General features: G+C 41.8%; 1 protein-coding gene across 6 annotated transcripts in view; it reads left to right on the top strand.

Moving 5' to 3' along the window:
* LOC129040038 (microtubule-actin cross-linking factor 1) overlaps positions 1 to 14,391 on the top strand; it is a 379,189-nt gene that overhangs the window by 109,103 nt on the left and 255,695 nt on the right. The window lies entirely within an intron of this gene.

Below are 14,391 nucleotides of genomic sequence, written 5' to 3'. Positions count from 1 at the left end.
TTACAACGTTTGGGCTTGTTAAAATGTGCAGTAGAATAGATTGGGGTGCCCTACTTCCTGGGGAACTTCTTAAGCTTGCAGTAACTGGCAGTTAAGAGCCCAAGCTTTGGGTGTAGGACTTTTTTATAGAGACTGAATTCATGCTTATGCTTCTGCCTGTATCAGGAAACCACTTTTAAGGTATGTTGCATAGTGCTGAAAGTCCAGAGTGTATTTTTAGCAGAAGTTGGTTGGTTACGGATTCCACCTCTGAGCAGACTGGGGGGAGGATGGGGGGGAGGAGGGAGGAGTCATGGCCTGTGTTTCCTCTTTGGGGCTTATTGCTAGTTCTTTTACACTTTATTCTGCCAGCTGTGACAGAGAGAGAAAAAGACTCAAAGATGATCTGGGGTCAGGGACCTAAATAAGAGAGGCTAGGGGAAGAGTCATGTTAGCTGTGACTTAGATCTCTCTTGATAAGACATCATTAAATAATGATTATTTAAGTAATGTCCTGTGGCCTTGAACAAGTGACTTAACCTTTTTGGCCGTAGGTTTCCTTGGTTTCAAAATTGTAGGGTATACAGACTGGTGCTAGACTGAGAGACATCAATTCTCTGTAAAATGAAAAAAAAAAAGATAAAGAAAATGTAGTGTGTCTTTCATAAAGCTAAACTTAAAGAATTGTCTTTTATTCTGAAATTGTCTTTCCTACTTTCTAATGTTAAAATATCCTTTATTTTATGAAAGAATTGTTATTATATGGTAGTGTGTTTTTTAAGATATCCCTACTTAGCAAAATGAAAAGTTGACAACTTCTGTTAGGCTTTCTGATTTATTGTGGAACATGTATTGGTCTATGAAATCTAAGTTTGGGAACCACTGGTTTGGTAATCTACTATCTTTTGATTTTATACTTTGAGTCTCTAACAAGGAGCAAAATTATGACCCAAATAGGCAGATTTTCATTAAAATTGAAGTAACTAGTTGTTTGATGAAGAGGAGACCTTAGAAAAATCTCAGAGAAGGAGAGCAACAGAACTAGGGTTCTGATCAGTCTCCTGACTCCTAGGCTAGTGCTTCCAAGTATTTAGGTGCTTTTTGAGGAAAAAAAGCTGCCATAGCAATAATGCTTGGGGCACAGGAGGGGCAGTTTTAGTGGTCTACTTTTTTTTTTTATCTTTCCTGTATCATTGAGATTTCTTCCCTGGGACCTAGAAGAAAGAATTGCCTATATCTTAAAAGTGCTTGGAGATAAACGTATAGCAAAAGGGCCTTTCCTGTAACCAACAGAGAAGTATGGGAAAGTCTAAAATCTTCATTGAAAGTTTCAGGGCAAAAACGTAATGTAGCCCCATCTCCTCCAATCCCACATAATCCCCTAAAGGCACTGTAGACTAATAGCTAAGAAAATGGGCTTGGCATCAACTGTCTACATGGGGTTCCTACGCCACCACTTAACAACAAAACCAACTGGGGACATTGCTTAACCTTTCTCTAGCTCGGTTACCTCATTTTTTATTTTTCTTTTTTTATATCACTATAAAATAAAATCACTTGTATAGGGAGAATGAATGAAGATTAGCAGTGGATATTCATGTTATATACTTTTCACATTATATTACTACTGTAACTACCAGCTAGCATTTATTAACTTATTATATGTGAGAGACTAGGCTAAGTGCTTTCATATCATATACTCCTCACAATCACTTCATGATTTAGGGTCTATTTTATTTTATTTTATTTTATTTTATTTTGTTTTGTTTTGTTTTGTTATGTTATGTTATGTTATGTTATGTTATGTTATGTTATGTTATGTTATGTTATGTTATTTTATTTGAGTCGAAGTCTTACTCTGTTGCTCAGGCTGGAGTGCAGTGGCATGATCTTGGCTCACCGCAGCCTCCACCTCAGGGGCTCAAATGATTCTCCTGCCTCAGCCTTCCAAGTAGCTGGAATTACAGGCACGCACCACCACAACTGGCTAATTTTTGTATTTTTGGTAGAGATGGGGTTTCGCCATGTTGCCTAGGCTGGTCTTGAGTTCCTGACCTCAAGTGATCCGTCTCAAAAAAATAAAGATCAATAAAATTACTATTCAAACCTCATTGCTTAAAAAAGGGATTAAAACAGACTCTAAATCAGCCAGGTGTGGTGGTTCATGCCTATAATCGCAGCGCTTTGGGAGGCCAAGGAGGGCGGATCAGTGGAGGTCAAGAGTTCAAGACCAGCCTGAGCAACATGGTGAAACCCCATCTCTACCAAAAATACAAGTTAGCAGGGTGTGGTGGCATGCGCCTATAGTCCCAGCTACTGGGGGTGGGGTTGGGGGTGGCTGAGGAGGGAAGATCGCTTGAGCCTGGGAGTCAGAGATTTCATTGAGCCGGGATCCACTCCAGCCTGGGTGATAGAGCAAGACCTTGTCTCAAAAAAAAAAAAGAGGCCCGTCACGGTGGCTCATGTCTGTAATCCCAGCACTTTGGGAGGCTGAGGTGGGCGGATCACGAGGTCAGGAGATTGAGACCATCCTGGCTAACACAGTGAAACCCCGTCTCTACTAAAAAAAATACAAAATATTAGCTGGGCATGCTGGCGGGCGCCTGTAGTCCTAGCTACTCGGGAGGCTGAGGCAGGAGAATGGCATAAACCCAGGAGGTGGAGGTTGCAGTGAGCCAAGATCACACCAGTGCACTCCAGCCTGGGCGACAAAGCGAGACTCCGTCTCAAAAAAACAACAAAAAAAACCAGCTTCCCAGATGATTTTGAGATGGCTGGTTTACAGACTGATATTTAGGAACTATTGGCCTAACTCCTCGTTTTATTTGCAGAGTTGGAAATATAAATAAAATTTTAAAAACAACAAAGGACAAATGCCTAATTATAGATGAAACTCAGGCTCAAAGAATGGAAATGAATGCCATGCAAAGGTATGAACCATAGATTAGACACCAGGAAATCCAAGTTATAGACCTAGTTCTGCCCCTGTGTGACCTTGTCTAAATTATTTAATCTCTCTGGGCCTTGGTTTCTTCATCTTTAAGATGATTTTTGAGGACTCTTAAAACTCTGTCTTTATATTTATGAAATACTTAGTTTTTCTGACTGTGATATTCCCGTGAATTCTCTAAGAACTATTGAGCTTTTCTTCCTCTTGTGTTCTTATATGTCCCTCCCTCTCACTGTGGCTCTCTTCTTTTGCTACCACACTTACCCCTGGATTTCTTTATCTCACTTCTGTCCTTTATTCTCTGATTCTCAATAGTCCAAAGAATTATCATTATAATAAATATTAGGTTTTCCTAAGAAATAAGGTAAATTTTTTTTGTTTTGTTTTTTGAGACAGAGTCCTGCTTTGCTCTGTCACCCAGGCTGGAGTGCAATGGGGCGATCTCGGCTTACTGCAACCTCTGCCTCCCAGGTTCAAGTGATTCTCCTGCCTCAGCCTCCCAAGTAGCTGGGATTACAGGTGCGTGCCACCACACCTGGCTGATTTTTGTACTTTTAGTGGAGACGGGGTTTCACCATGTTGGCTATGTTGGTCTCGAACTCCTGACCTCAAGTGATCCACCCATCTCAGCCTCCCAAAGTGCTGGGATTACAGGCATGAGCCATCACACCCGGCAGAAATAAGGTAGAATTTTAATTTTGCATTGAAGCTTCTACAGTTGTCACTTCCTTAAAACCCCAAATCTCAATCCTCATTGGTACTTTCTCAGCCTACACCAATCATTGGTGATAAATACCTTTCATGAATCCCTATTATAGTTAGTACTTCTCCTTTTACCTTGATTATATAGGACTGCATTGTATTGTCTTCTAATAAATTTATGGAGGTTAAAAGTCTATGATCTGACAGACTTGAATTTGAATCTCAATTCTACTATATACTACGTGACTTTGGGAAGATTACTAACAAGTCTTTCTGAGCATGAATTTGCTGAACCATGAATAACCATACTTGATAGAGTTGTGAGGATTGTCAAATACTAAATGAGATAGGCCTCAAACAGCACCTGACACATAATAAACACAATAAATATCGAGCTCCACCTTATCTCCCAAAGTAGACTTTTGTAGCCTTCTGAGGATAGCAATCATTTATAATGTTTGTGCCATTATACATTATTGCTGAACACATTTTAATTGCTTGACCTCCAATTTCACCTGTTTCCTTTGCGCTTACATTGGGAACATTAAGTGGTACAAAATCCCCAGGATCCAGATGTGGCAAGGAGAATTTAGGAAAGCTGAATCTGTAGAGGGAATATCTGAGTGGGAATACCTGATCCCTGCTGAAAAGCAGTCTTTTTTTGAGATGGAGTCTCACTCTGTCACCCAGGCTGGATTGCAGTGGCGCAATCGCAGCTCACTGCAACCTCTGCCGCCCGGGTCCAAGCAGTTCTCCTGCCTCAGCCTCCTGAGTAGCTGGGATTACAGGCTTGTGCCACCACTCCGGGCTAATTTTTGTATTTTTAGTAGAGACGGGGTTTCGCCATGTTGGCCAGGCTGGTCTCGAACTCCTGACCTCAGGTGATCTGCCCACCTCAGCCTCCCACAGTGCTGGGATTATAGGCGTGAGCCACAGTGCCTGGCCTGAAAATACCATCTTAATGTGTCCTTGTAGCTATAACCTTGACACCTAGAGGACTGTCATTATATATTTGTTAAATGAATATTTTTCAATACCTATGGTTGTCCTAAATGTTGGATATTTAATGAAAAAAAAATTTTTTTTGAGATGGAGTCTTGCTCTATTGCCCAGGCTGGAGTGCAGTTGGCACAATCTCAGCTCACAACCTCCGCCTCCCAGGTTCAAGCCATTTTCCTACCTCAGCCTCCTGAGTAGCTGGGATTACAGGAGTGCACCACCTTGCCTGGCTAATTTTTGTATTTTTAGTGGAGATGGGGTTTCACCCTATTGTCCAGGCTGGTCTCGAACTCCTGACCTCAAGTGATCTGCCCACCTCAGCCTCCCAAAATGCTGGGATTACAGGTGTGAGCCACTGCATCTGGCCTTTAATGAATTTTTTTTTTTTTTTTTAAGACAGAATCTTACTCTGCCACCCAGGTGGGAGTGCAGTGGTGCAATCTCAGCTCACTGCAGCCTCTGCCTCCCGAGTTCAAGCGATTCTCTCGCGTCAGCCTCCCGAGTAGCTGGGATTACATGCGTGCACCACCACACCTGGCTAATTTTTGTCTTTTTTTGGGTAGAGTCGAGGTTCCCCATATTGGCCAGGCTGGTCTTGAACTCCTCACCTCAAGTGATCCACCCACCTCAGCCTCCCAAAGTTCTGGGATTACAGGTGTGAGCCACTGCCCCTGGCTGGCCTTTAATGAAGTTTAAAGCATGGATCTTGACTTGAAAGAGCTCAGTTCAGATACAGAAATGGACTTAGATACAGAGCTTTCTAATGATAGGTTTTATATGCTTAGTGCTAAGTAAATTGAAGAAACTTTTAAGTGCCATAGGCATCCAAAGGTGGCTGACATGTCCGGAAAGGTGTAACAGAAGCAAGACTTCAGCTGGACTTTGAAAGGAGGTTCTAAGTTAGATAAGCCCCAAGAGAAGATGGTAGATATTCCAGTTGGGGGAAAGGTTGCTCCTAGTAGAGTAGGACAGATGCGAAAGGTATGTTTGGAAACAATAAGAAGATCGGAATGGTTGCAGTTGAGTCATGCAGCGGAGAGTGAAAGGTAGATAGACTGTAAATTTCTTCAGGTCAGAGACCAGTTATCTTCTCGAACCACCGAAAACAGTGAATAAAAACTGCAATTGAATTTTATAGGGTTGTAGAGAGCTTTGAATTCTAAAACTAAAGTGATCCAATCCGTAAAGGATTTTGAATAGAGAGAGATGATGTGGGCTAAGTGGTGATTAGGAACATTTGTCGAAATAGGCTGTTTGCTCTCTATTTGCCACAGCTCTCAGTTGTTAATTCCAATTCCTTATCTTCAGTTCTGACTGCTCTTCTGAACTCTAGACCAAAGATTCCAACTGTCTGTGAGAAGATCCTCCTAACACCTCACTCTTTGTCTTCTCCTTTACCCAGTGTACCCTCACCAAATGGTTAACCTCTTTCTGTTTTCGTTATCTTGAAGTTCTACTCTCCTCCCAGTTGCTCTGGCCAGAAGCATGAGAATTGTCTTGAACTCCGCCATTGCTTACCCACCACCACATCTAAAGGCTATTTAAAAGGCTATTTAAAATAGCTAAAGGCTATTGTTTCTACCTCTACATTGTCATGCAATGTAGAGGTACCTGCCCTCTTTACTTTCCTGCTGCCTCTGCCCTAATTCATGCTATTTCAAGATGTTTTTCCTGGTCTGTCACTGGAGACTTCTAACTGGTTCTTCTGCTTCTTAGTGTCTTTCTGGTACAATGTGGCCTTCAGTCCAAAGCCAGATTACTCTTCCCAAAACATACTGTGGGTCAGAAAATTTCAGTGGTTCTGCTTTGTCTACTTAATTAAGTACATACTCCTTACTGTAGCTTTTTGGGTCCTAGCTAGCTGTTCTGTTAGCCTGGTTGCTCATCACACTGCTAACTGCATGGTATGGTCATGCATGTAATAGCCATACCGTTCCCTAAAACTCATCCTGTATACTTGCATGTCTCCAAATCACTACTTGTGCTTTGTAAATTAAAAAAAAAAAAAATTCTTTTTGAGACAGGGTCTTGCTGTCACCCAGGCTGGAGGGCAGCGACACAATCTTGGCTCACTGCAACCTCTGTCTCCTGGGCTCAAGTGACCCTCCCACCTCAGTCACCCAAGTAGCTGGGACCACAGGTGCAAGCCACCATGCCTGGCTTATTTTTGTATTTTTTGTAGAGACAGAGTTTTGTCATGTTGCCCAGGCTGATCTTGAACTCCTGAGCTCAAGTGATCCACACACCTCAACCTCTGAAAGTGCAGGGATTATAGGCGTGAGCCACTATGCCCAGCCTACTTGTGCTTTTTTTTAGTTTGGAATCCTTTGACCCCTTTTTGGGCTGCCAGAATCCTACTCGTTATCCAAGGTTTAGTTCAGACACCGTTCACTTCATAGCCTTTTGTCTAAGATCAGGTATAGTTCTATCACGCCTTCCATGAACGCCTCCTACCTCTCTGTGAGGATTAATCAACTCTATCCTTGTGCTATAGTGTCATTTTGTGCAGCTTGTGTCTGGTGTGTTATTTGCTTGGTGTTATTGTTAATTATTTACATGTTGTTCTCCACCATTAGATTGTAAACTTCATGAGGTCACAAAACAGGCCTATTCTGTAAACTTCATGAGGTCACAAAACAGGCCTATTCCAACTCTATTTCCCTTATGTGTCAGCTGTGGTATGTCCTTTTTAGATTTCCAGGTGATTGGTGTTTCTGCGCTTCTTGAAGCACTTGTCATTTTTCTGTGGCCTTTGGAAACAGGAGAGGCTCTTCTCTCACTTGTTTTTTGAATGGTTCATAATGTACTGGGACTATGTGTGTAGGCTGTGTTGGATCAGAACATAGAAGTTTGCACCTCAAATGCAGGCTTTCATTTGACGTCAGGCCTACTCTCAAATTTCTCCTAGTAGAGTAGGACAGATAAACAAGTAAACAGTGATACCGTGCAATAAGCACACAAACTAGTGTGTGTAGGAGATGGGAAAAGCTCCTGGAGGAGGGGATAGTTGAGTTGAATGCTGAAGAATGAGTAGTCAGAGAAGGGGAGAGCTATATTCACAGAGTATGTGCAAAGGCATGGAACTGAGAGAAAACCTGCCCCATTTGCAGGAAATTTTTTAAACAAGGCTGGAAATTTTTATGGAAAGGTAGAAGGATGAGTGGTAGGTAGGCATTCCATCATAATGGATCTTAGCTCCCAAGCTAAAAAGTTTGACTGTTATCCTGAATGGAAGCATCAGGCTTTGGAACTGGGTAGAGCTGGGTTCAAGTTTGACTTCATGACTTACCTTGTGATCTTGGGCAAGCTTCTTCATCTGTCTGGACTTTATTTTTCTGGCTAACTTACAGAGTTGTTGAGCATTAGAAAGAATAGATACAAGGTGCTTAGCACCTAAGTAGGTGCTGAATAAATGCTATTTAATTTTTTTTTTTTTTTAAGATAGAATCTCACTGTCACCTAGGCAGGAGGAGTTCAGTGGTGCCATCTTGGCTCACTGTGACCTCCGTCTCCTGGGTTCAAGTGATCCTCGTGCCTTGGCCAGCCAAGTAGCTGGGATTTTACAGGTGCCTGCCACCATGTCTGGCTAATTTTTGTATTTTTAGTAGAGACAGGGTTTCACCAAGTAGGCCAGGCTGGTTTTGAACCAGCCTGACCTCCAGTGATCTGCCAGCTTCTGCCTCCCAAAGTGCTGGGATTACAGGTGGGAGCCACCGCACCCAGCCTAAATGTCAACTATTAATAATATTGGGAGAATAAGGGCTCGCTGAAGGATTTTAAGTTACAAGATCAACCTTGCCAGAAAGGTTGCTGACACCATTGAGAAGGATGGATTACAGCAGGGATATCTGTCAGAAGCAAGGAAAAAAGAAGAGTTCAGTTTTAGACAAGTTGAGTTTGAGATGAGCATGGAAGTTTTAGGAGGCCATTGGATATATGAGAGTGGTAAAGGCCTGAGCTAAAGATACAGATTTGGAAATTATCATTGTATAGGTCACAGCTGAAACTATGAATGTTCATTAAATCATTAAGGGGGAATGTAGAGAACAGCTATTTTTAATTTTTATTGAAAAGCTATGGACATCCCCCCCTCCCCCCCCATACACACACAACACAAAACATTTTGCATGTAATTTTAGGTGGTTCCTGAACACTCCCTCTCCAAAACCCATTAGTGGACTCTTGGGTCCTTGGACATCTGAAGAAGCTATAATACAGAATGAAAAGGAAAGAGGGCTAAAGATGAGTAATGTTTAAGGGATGAACAGAAGAGAAGAAACAACCAAAGAAGGAGGAGGAAAACTAGGGTAGAATGGAATCTCAGATTCAAGAGAGAGAGTCGATTTAAAAGGTGAAGGAATGATCAGCAGTGTCTTCTGCTACAGAAAGTTTAAGTGAGATAGAACTCAAAACTATCCATTGGGTTGGCAATTAGGTGACTATGGGGAGAGCAATTTCAGTGAATTTGTGGAGCTGGAATCCAGGTCACATGGAATAAATAGGAGGTGGGGAAGTGGAGTCTGAGTGTTGTCATCATACTTGTTCAGAAGCCAACAGGAGAGAACCAGGAGAGAGAGAGAGCAGTTGAAGATATACAGACTAGGGAGTATTGTTCGATTAAGGTTCCTATGGAGAACAGCAGCGATGAGATCCAGATTTTAGGTAGAAGGACTGACTTAGGTTCTGAAAAGGGACAACTCTGGCAATGAAACTAAAATAAAATTAGGATAGGTATTGGTAGCACGATGCTCAGAGACCTTTGTTAATGAAGATCAGTAAAGTTGGAAACAAGTATTAAATCCTTCTAATTAGGCCGGATACAGTGGCTCATGTCTGTAATCCCAGCGCTTTGGGAGGCTGAGGTGGGAGGATCACATGAGGCCAGGAGTTTGAGATCAGCCTGGACAACATACTGACACCCTGTCTCTACAAAAAATTTAAAAATTAGCCAGACATGATGGCATGCACCTGCAGTCCTAGATACTTGGGAGGCTGAAGCAGGAGGATTGCTTGAGCCTAGGGGTTCAAGATTGTAGTGAACTATGATCATGCTGCTGTATTCCAACCTGGGAAACAGAATGAGACCCTGTCTCAAAACAACAACAAATAGCAAATTTTTCTAATTTAAGCCTTCTAATTCAGTAACCCCCAAGTAATTAATAAGGTTTAAAGTGTTAAATCTGAAAATTAGATGGGCAATTGGGTTCTCTGCTTCTGTAGAGATGCTGGTGGTGGGGAGTGGGCTCTCTCTTATTTGTTTATAGCCTTTGGTGGGGCTGAGATTATAAAGAACATTAAAATGAATATTGCCTTTTCTTTGCTGGTTTTCCTCTCACAAAAGGATACTTTCTGAGACTTTTACCTCAGTTTTATCTTTCTGCCTAACCTTCAATGTTAGGCAGAAAGATCTTTGCTAGGCCTGGAGTTAAACTAGGGATTTATGTGCAAGGAGCCAATCTAAAACTTATTAAATAGTTTGAGAGTCTGAGCTGTTATTCTGAAGGTCAGCATAATTCTTAAGGTTGCTTCTTGGATTTCCTTGCTAAAAATTAAGATATTAAACTCCAGGCACTGTAATATTCTTTATCCTGAAGTTTAAACCAGGAAAGAACTTTCATGTAATTGATGGGCATACCAACATAGGATCCTGATCTTCCAGCTCTTAGGGGCAAAGGAATTCTATAAAACCCTTTTCTGAGGAGCTTATGGCTCAGCTCTAAGCAGGCTAGCTAGTCTTGGGAAGGGCTTGTAATCATGTTGCCTTTAATGATTATATTTACAATAAGTACTTAAACGTCTTTCTCCTGAGCTTAAAGTCAGCTTTTTAGCTTTTGGAAGCATGATTGGTATGAGACCATCAGGTTTCCTTCGTACATTACCATTATGGAAGGGCTTGGTAGATTAACAGAATAATTTATGGATAGTAATTTTTTTTTTTTTTTTTTGAGATGGAGTCTTGCGCTGTTGTCTGAGCTGGAATGCAGTGGTGCGATCTCAGCTCACTGCAACCTCCGCCTCCCAGGTTGAAGCAGTTCTCCTGCCTCAGCCTCCCGAGTAGCTGGAATTACAGGTGTGTGCCACCACGCCCAGCTAATTTTTGTATTTTTAGTAGAGACGGGGTTTTACTATGTTGGCCAGGCTGGTCTCGAACGCCTGACCTCGTGATCCACCCGCGTCAGCCTCCCAAAGTGTTGGGATTACAGGTGTGAGCCACTGTGCCCGGCCTATGGATAGTAAAATTAAAAAGAATCATGCCACTCACATATTCAGGTCTAAGTGAAATGAGGCAGTGGACTAAAAGGAAACCAAATGAATTCCACCTCCTTTAAATACTTACTAGTTTAAAAGAAGATCTGTTAATTTTTTCCTTTTTCATCTGTATGTTGTTTGACCTATTACAGCAAACATACATAGCTTTTATAAAAAAAGAAATTATAAAAAGAAAAGAAAAAACACTTCTCTCTTTAGAGTGAGAATTTTTAAAATTAGAATCAGACTGTTTTTGGCTATGAAGGTAATGAATATAGTGAAGCACAGTGGGCCTGATATCGTGTGAAAATGTAATGGACACAACTTTAGTTAGCTCTAATTTTTCCACCATGCCTTCTTATCTCAGCACACAAGTGATACTGGCGTGTTGTGTTTTTGTTTTTTCAGACAGGGTCTCAGTCTGTTGTCCCAGCTGGAGTGCAGTGGCACAATCATAGCTTGCTGCAGCCTCAAACTCCCAGGCTCAAGTGATCCTTCTGCCTCGGCCTCCCAAAGTGCTAGGATTACAGGCATAAGCCACCTTGCCTGGCCTGGTTTTGAGGATTTTAGATATTGAACTGGATTCTTGTAGGTAACTCAGTTCTGATTTCATTTTGTGTGTTTCTTTTGCCAGTCTTCTAATCATACTTGGCCGATTGAGAGCGCTCTCCGGTGGTTTTATGTTTTAGTTCTTACCATGTAGAGCTTTAGGTGTTGCAAGTTGTGGGAAATACAAAAAAGTAAATCATGGTCTCTTCAAGGAGTTAATGATCTCCCTGGTAATATAAGAATAAACATATTGAAAGTTCAGAACACTATATAATTATATAAGTGCTGATTGAGTGATTAGCCCAGTAAGTAACGTAGATATTTGGAGGACACAGAGACTGTTGAGAACTGGAGTTGTCAGAAAAGGCAGCCAAAATTTTTCTTAAACACAAATCTGAGCATGTCATTCTCCAATTTAAAATCTTTCAATGCTTCCCCTTACCTATAGGATAAAGTTCGGGTTCCTTAAGCTTGTCATGAAAGGTCATGATTTGGCCCATACCATCCTATCTCGCCACTACCTAGTTGTCTTTCAGCTATTCCTAATTCTGTGCAGTTCTTCGAACATAAGCTTTTTCTTGTCTCCATGAATTTGCGTTAGCTATAACTTTATGTAGCAACTTTATTCCTTCCCTTCTCTTTCTGGCTTATACTCATCTTTTAAGGTTAGATAGAGTCACTCCTCTTGGAAACTTCATTAAGTCCCCCATATTTCCTGTCCCTACCCAGGTAGGCTTAACCTCTTGTGTTCGTGAGCACTCTGTGCTTACCTGTTATAGCACTTAATCAAACTGCTTTGAAGTTGTTTCTCTTATTTAAAGAATAAATGAGGCCAGGTGCCTGTAATCCCAGCATTTTGGGAGGCCAACGCGGGTGGATCACCTGAGGTCAGGAGTTTGAGAACAGCCTGGCCCATATGGTGAAACCCCGTCTCTACTAAAAATACAAAAATTAGCCGGACATGATGGGTGGGCACCTGTAATCCCAGCTACTCTGGAGGCTGAGGCAGGAGAATCGCTGGAACCCAGGAGGCAGAGTTGCACTGAGCCGAGATCGCACCATTGCACTCCAGCCTGGGTGACAAAAGCGAAACTCTGTCTCAAAAACAAACAAAAAAAAGAATAAATGAGTGAATGAATGAGGTGGATTTTAAAGAATAAATACCATTTGAGAGATGAAGAGGAAGAGAAGTAGCCAGTCATGAAGGGAAAATAAGTAGTATGAGCAAAGTGTCAGTGATTTCGATGAGACTATAGTTGGAAGCTGATTCTGATTCAGTCTGCAGATGACACGGGCTTGGAAAGGATGATGAAGATGTTGGATAACTGAATCAGCATCTAAAAAGATCAAAATATGTTGGAATGACAGTGGTCAAATCTAATGAGAATCCGGGCTTTAGAAACTTTCAAGACTCCATTAAGTGAAAGATGGATTAAACTTTTAAGTCTAATAATAATACTTTTTTTTTTTTTTTTTTTTTTTTGAGATGGAGTCTCACCCTCTTGCCAGGCTGGAGTGCAATGGCACGATTTCAGCTCACTGCAACCTCCGCCTCCCGGGTTCAAGCGATTCTCCTGCCTCAGCCTCCCGAGTAGCTGGGATTACAGGCATGCGCCACCATGCCTGGCTAATTTTGTATTTTTAGTAGAGACGGGGTTTCACCATGTTGGTCAGGCTGGTCTTGAACTCCCCACTTCAGGTGATCTGCCCACCTCAGCCTCCCTAAGTGCCGGGATTACAGGCGTGAGCCACCACACCCGGCCTAATAATAATACTTCTAACAGTCCCAAATGAGAGTCAATAGGCAGAAGTTATAAGGAAAGCAGATTATGACATTTTATAGAATTATTACATTGGTACGTTGTCTTACGAGTTAGTGAATTCTCTATTATCCTAAATTTTAAACATCAAGAATATTGTAGATTTATGGGAGATTTGGAGAGACCTTTCAGCGTGAACTTATGATTCTTTGTTGTTGAAGGGATTTGTGTGTCAGCAGAGAATTCGACTATATAATTTCTAAGGTCCATTCCTTAGTGCTGTAGTTTATAGTAGGAAGAAAATTGTTCCTTGCAAAGCAAGAAAGGATTCAAGGCTGAAAAGAAGGATGTGAGGATAAAACCAGAGACCAAGATAAGAAAGTGCTTATTGAATGGCTATAAACTCAGAAAAAATAAGTAGATAAATATATTCACCTGGGATGTAGAACAAGCATTGACATTGTTTGGAATGGCAGTATGTTGGCTTTTCCTAGGGGATCAATAAGAAGAAAATAACTGGGCTTGGGGAGAGAGAACCTGGCTGAAGCTTGTATGAATTATTAGTGAACCAAATTTATATACCTCTGCAACTTTCTTCTGAAATGTTCTCTGTCTTGGAAAAGATATGGAAGAGTCAAGCAGCGGGCAATTATGGTAATTTAGGTTTGCAGATTGTCGTGGTGAATGTAGTAGTAGGCAGTTAGGCAGGGAGAGTCCCTGGGGTATTAGTGAGGGCAGCTTTGAATTGCATAACCATGTTGTCTAGCATGGACTGGGATAATCTTAGATGTTCTTTTTCTTTTTATGAGACTGTGTCTTACTCTGTCACCCAGGCTGGAGTGCAGTGGTGTGATCACGGCTCACTGCAACCTCCGCCTCCCAGGTTCAAGTGATCCTCCTACCCTCCCACCTCAGCCTCTTGAGTAGCTAGGACTACAGGTGCACACCACCACCTGGCCAATTTTTGTATTTTTAGCAGAGGTGGGGTTTTACCATGTTGGCCAGGCTGGTCTCCAACTCCTGAGCTCAAGTGATCCGCCGGCCTCAGCCTCCCAAACTGCTGGGATTACAAGGCATGAGCCACTGCAATATGTGTGTCCCAAATGCCAAGGCCCGGCTGTAGATGTCCTTAATGAATAGGGTAAAATAAGAATGGAGTGATTGAAGGTTGAGAATGATTAGGAGAGGGTATGAGAGACTGAT

This window comes from Pongo pygmaeus, chromosome 1, assembly GCF_028885625.2.
Source record: "Pongo pygmaeus isolate AG05252 chromosome 1, NHGRI_mPonPyg2-v2.0_pri, whole genome shotgun sequence".
Classification (NCBI taxonomy): domain Eukaryota; kingdom Metazoa; phylum Chordata; class Mammalia; order Primates; family Hominidae; genus Pongo; species Pongo pygmaeus.
The sequence above is the reverse complement of the archived record's forward strand: the minus strand, read 5'-3'. Positions and strand labels throughout refer to the sequence as shown.